We start from the raw sequence: 6,000 nt of genomic DNA on the forward strand, positions 1-6,000 counted from the left end.
TAGATTAAAATAACCCCCAATGTCTCTGCTATGCCTAATCCACAACCAGAAGTACATAACATATTTAAATGGAGCAGAGAGTGAGCACAACATATCCCCACCCTTTCTTCATCTCATTAGGGTGTCAGCCTTGGCTTAGTGGTAGCATTCTTACCAATGAATCAGAAGGTTGTTGGTTCAAGGCCCACTCTTGAGACTTGAGCACATCATTTAGGCTGACAGCCCAGTGCAGTACTAGAAGGGTACTGCACTGTTGGAGGTGCCTTTTTTGGATGAGATGTTAAACTGAGGCCCCGACTGTTGAGTTTATATAGCATATTGCCATATATCCCTATTGCCCTATAGGGAGGTGTTATAGAATAGGGTCATACATCTTTTACCTCTAATACAAGTTCATGGTGTATGCAACATTGAAATTTCTGGTTAATACTGTTTATTAAATCAAGTCATTGAGATAATAATACACAACCCCTTACATGTAGTGTATATGAGGTTTAGGTACCAATTTTAACATTATAAATCACATACTAGGTAGGGACTTGTTCGGGAGATTGAAAGCATGTCATCTTGACTGCACACGCTAGCCTCAGCAAGACTAAATCAGAAATCCCCCAACGAGAATCAATGTCTGCATCTTTTATGGTCTAGAGTTTCCACCAGCCTGCGCTGGTCAATTTGCCAGAAATTGGCCAAACCAGCGTAAAAGATCGAAGAATTTTAAGCGCAAGTTACGTTTAGCATAACTCAAGTTTCTGCGTTCTTTAACGCTGGTTTAAAAAACATTGCGCTGGAAGCTGGTCCTGCCCACAAAACTGGCCCCGCCCCCAGATCGAAGGAATGAGCATGACAAGTTCCGCTGATTGTGCCTGTTTGTGACCATTCAAAAAGGCTCTTAAAATTAAGCTTTTTTTAGGCACAAAGGCACTGGAAGGCACATTTTAAAAGTTTTAAAGTATTAAACACAACAATGAAACTAGTAAATGGCTCAGTATAGTTTTTAAAGTCATTTTCAGTCATTTAAAATCAGATTACTCACAGGTTGTGGACTAGACACTCTTATTAAAAATGCTTATTTTTTGTGATAAACCCATTTTCGGTTGTATTAATAAAATTGCATCAGGTTATCACTCTTAAATACGTCAATGAATATTTTTTAATGCAAGGAAAAAAAAACAATTATAAAATGCTACCCAATCACATACTAGGTAGGGACTTGTTCGGGAGATTGGAAGATTTTACATTTGCAATTATGCAAATTAGTTTGAGTGGAAAATTGAACCACAACTTCACTTCGGAAAACCAGCACAATTTCAAGTGCAATTTGCGCTCAGATTGCCGATTGCACCCAAAGTAGAAACTCTATCCCTATGCGTTTAATTACACCCTCCTAACGTAAGCCATTATGTCAACGTGTTCTAACTACATCTGGTTAATCTCCCTCCAATGAGTCTTCACAATAACATCTGTTTACTCACTAATGAGAAACTGTGACTGTCAGTTATGGCATTCTTTTTTATATCTTCCCAGTACATTCATAACGCAAGCCTATTCATACCGTTGCCTCCCTATAGTCTCCTTGACTGATTTACTCTATTTCTTATCTCTCCGGATGGACAGTTAATGAGGTAATGTCTCGACTGCTCCAGCCTGACCTAGTATAGCCATTGCAGAATGAGTACTAATATGTATATAGATTATATATTTTAATAGCATACTATAGCTATTTTATCTGGTACACCTATACTTACACCATCTGCCATATCAGGTGGATGTAAATGGTCCCATGGCACTATTTAAAGAAGAGCAGGAGACTTTTCCTGATGGTCAGACCAATATTTATCCCTCAATCAGCACCACTAAAACAGGTTATCTGGTCATTTATCTTGTTGCTATCTGGGAGACCTTGCTCTGCGCAAATTGGCTGCCACATTTCCCTATATTCCAACAATGACTGCACTTCAAAAGTACTTCATTGGTTGTGAAGCATTTTGGGACATCCTGAAGTTGTGAAAGGCGCTGTATAAATACAAGTCATTTCCTTTAATGCCTGGGGAATAGGCATGCACAGGGTGTTAAGCAGAGAAAAATCTCTCCCGTTAGGTCCAGTGTGTTTAAAAATTGGTCAGCTTTCTTGCAATTCAGCTTTACCTCTTTAAAATGAAGAAGGATGAAGCCATGTATTCATTCCAAATGATCTATCAGCTGGATTAAAGTATTTCCGTCAAGTAATTGAGAGTTCAATACCTCAAAATTATTGGACTTCAATCTTGTTTAGCCTTACTGGCCTTACCTAGAATATATATTGTTCTAATACTGTACTATACATTTATTCTGAATTGAAAATTCTGGTTATCTAGCCATGTACTCTTTGAACAGATATGTCAAATATCATGCAATTTATCAATATTATTAGTTCAAGTGGAAATTATGCAAAACAGCATTAATGTTAAGTGAAAAACTCCCATACCTGCTTCTAGAGACGATTGTATTGTATTTATGTCTATCAAAAGGAAGTTAATGTGTTTCTTGTGAATACACGCGCAATGATTTATGCTATCTGTTGTGTACCATAATATGACTGTAGAATGGTACTGACATGCTGTCATTCTTAAAAAACTACTTCCTTCATTTTTCCATGGTAAGCTATTAGTCTCGTGTTGTGCGCTACTGCTAAAAAAGTAAACATTTTATTCATTATTTGCCAAATACAGTAATAACTTTTATTTATATAGCGTCTTTAACCATGTTCAAGGCACTTCATAATGGAAAAAGGGAATGAATGCTGAGACATGAAGAGCACGATTAGGAGTAGCAGAAATAAACCTGGGTTGTAAAGTTAGATTTTGAGTAGGATTTTAAAGGTGGAAAAATTAATAATGGTGGAAGGGCTTAGTAAATGAGTTCAAAAGAGTCGAGGGGGGCAATTTTAACCCCCAAAAATGGGTGAGCTGGGGTTGAGTGAGATGTAAAAAATTTTAAATCTCAAATCTGACCCCAACCCGTCCACTTCCGGGTTTAACGAAGGCGTTATGGGTGGCAGGCGACCAACCCGCTCCCAGGAGGCAGGTTGCCCATTTAAATATTATAATGAGACTGAGAGCCTCACATTTAACCTCTCTAACAGGTTTAACCCTGGCCGGCCGGCCGGGTTTACCAGGTCTCGGGAAACCTGGCAGCTAAAGGGAGGTAAGGCCTGCCGCATGGTAAAAGTAAGTGCCTTTCCAGCACTGCTTGTGGGCCAGGAGGAGCAGGAGTGCTTCCCCCTGGCTCCCTAAGCTTACCTTCTTCCCTGGCATCAGACCTCCCCCATCCAAAGATGCCCCCGGGATCGGGGATTGGACCCCACCCCCCGGGATCCGACCCCGTCCCCCACCCCCAGGGATCCGACCCTGTCCCCATGCTCCCACTAATGCAGTAGCAGGCTCCCTATCTGCTCCTGCGGCTGTCTCCAGAGTGTTCCCCACCCGACAGGGAGCCAGGCCTGTCAACCCTGTTTTTAAAAAAAGACACGCTGTGGAGTCAAAACTCCACAGCATGCGGGGAAATATGGCCCGACCAAAACTCCTCACCCCCGCTTTGCAACCCGTCCCCAATATTGGGGCTGAAGTGACTGAGGACTCTGCCACCAATGGTGGCACGAAGTGAACAACATATAGGCCTAGAAATTAGGTTTGCCTCCGCCAGGGCTTTTGCGCCCGAAATTTTGCGCCCGCGATAATTGCCGCTGCGCCCGCCAAAAATTCAGCTGCCCCGCGCCCAGACGGCTGCGGGCGCTAATGGAGGGTTTCAGCGCCTCGCTATGGGCGCTGAATGCAGGTTTACGGCGCTAATCCCCCGCTGCGGCACCCGATGCGGTGCGGCAGGCTGGGGTACTGCAGGCCTCCTCCTTCTGTTAAGGAGGAGCTGCCTGCAGCCGACCGCTGACCGGTCGATTCGCCCGACAAATGAGCCCGGCACCTCGGAGAAGTGCCGGGCTCGCGGGCCACACACATCAGTGCCGCGGGGGGGTGGTGGAGGAGTCCGGGGAGGGAGGTGCGGGCAGGCGGCCGCCGGGAAAGCGGCCGGCCGCCGCTCCACCTTACTGCGCCGGCGCTACGTGCTGCAACATCCCGTTGAACAATCGTTGGTTGCGGCTGCCACGGGCGAGGCGGCCGCAACTGAATTTGGGCGTCCGGCCGCGTTACCACGGCAACCGGGACGCTGCGCACACCGATGACGTCATCGGTGCCGGCGCAGCGCTACCGGCTAACGCCGATGGTAGGGCCCAACGCAATTTTGATCGCGGCTATAATTCCGGCGCAAGGCCCTCTAACGCCTCTAATTGGGCGCTAACCCCACCGAATTTCTAGGCCATACTTTTTTGTTCGCTAAAGAAAGGGAAGAGTTAAAATGCAGCAAGAAGCAGAGAAAAACTAGAGGAACAAACACACTGATAAAGCAATGCCCCACCCCAACCCTCCAACTTGCTAGGCAGTGAATTGTTCAGATTGTCCAAGGCATCTGGGAGAACTCCCCAGCTCTTCTTTGAAATAATAGCATGGGATCTTTTACATCCACCTGAGAGGACAGGTATGACCTGAGTTTAACATATCATTCAAAAGGTGGCACCTCTGACAGTGCAGCACTCCCACAGTATTACACTGGAGTGTTAGCCTAGATTTTGTACTCAGGTCTCTGGAGTGGGTCTTGAACCTTCTGACTCAGAGGCAAGCATGCTACCAATGAGCCATGGCTAACACCAAAGACTTATATTGCTCAGATTGAAGAAAGGTTTGAAGTGATATACCACAAAGATCAGTGCTGTGTCCACTTTCATTCTTGGTATAAATAATTGATGTGAACTTGGGGAATAGGGAACATGATCTCAAAATCTGTTGGTGACACAAAAGTAGGTTTGGCAAAGAGTGAGGAGAACTTTAAAATACTTCAGGAAGACACAGGAAGAATGGGTAGTCAGGTGGTAGATGCAATTTTATGTGGATGAGTGTTAAGTAATATATTTTGAGAATAAAAAAAGAAGAAATGGAAGTACACACTTAATGGAAAGATAATAAGGGATGTAGATGAAACAAGAGACTTAAGTCATGAATTTAACATCTGGGTGGGGCGACCGTTTTACACCTGCCCAATTTTACACTCCATTGAGTTCAATTAAAATCGGGGCTATAATTCTCTGCAAGTACAAATGCACATAGATAAAGCCATAAAAAGGCCAATAGAATTTTAGATTTTATAAATATGGACAGAGAATGTAAGGGTAAAGAAGTAACGATGAATTTATATAAAATTACATTACATAGAATTTAAACAAAACATTTGTTAAACCACAGTTACAGTACTGTGTGTATATCCCATTATAATAAGGACATTAAAGCAAAGTATAGTGTTTGTTTGCCTGAATAATGTCAGGGATGAAAAACTATACTTATGAGGAGAGACTTGAGATACTAGGGCTATTTCTACTAAGAGAAGATTTAATCAAGGTTTTTAAAATGATGAAGAGTTTTTACACAGTGGATAGGGAAAGACTATTTCCTATGATTGGGGAGTCAGTGATTGAGAGGTCATCAATTTAAAAGTAACTCATTTGCAAGGCTCACTTCATGCACATCTCTGATGTCCGCCTGCCCATATCTGCCAGAAACTCCAGCATCCACCCAACTCTTGGAGTTAACTTTCTATCCACTGATGTAGAACATTGTCAAATGCTGTCTGAAGATGCAAGGATATAATCTCAACTGCATTTCCCCTGTCCACCATGTCACATGTCAGTAATGTCTTTGGAAAAATTCTAACAGCTTAGTTAAAAGTAACTTCCCTTTCTTTAATTTAAACTGATGCTATTTTAATAAATTATGCTTTTCCAATCTCTCAGAATGGTTTCAAAGACTTTCCTAGCAACAGATGTTAAACATTAGTATCTAGTTATGTTCATTGATCCTTTTTCAAATAATGGGTTTGTTAAGTCCGTGAATGATTGAGACACGGACCAGCAGGAGT

Source organism: Somniosus microcephalus, chromosome 9, assembly GCF_052327205.1.
Source record: "Somniosus microcephalus isolate GS21.2 chromosome 9, FLI_Smic_1.0, whole genome shotgun sequence".
Classification (NCBI taxonomy): Eukaryota; Metazoa; Chordata; class Chondrichthyes; order Squaliformes; family Somniosidae; genus Somniosus; species Somniosus microcephalus.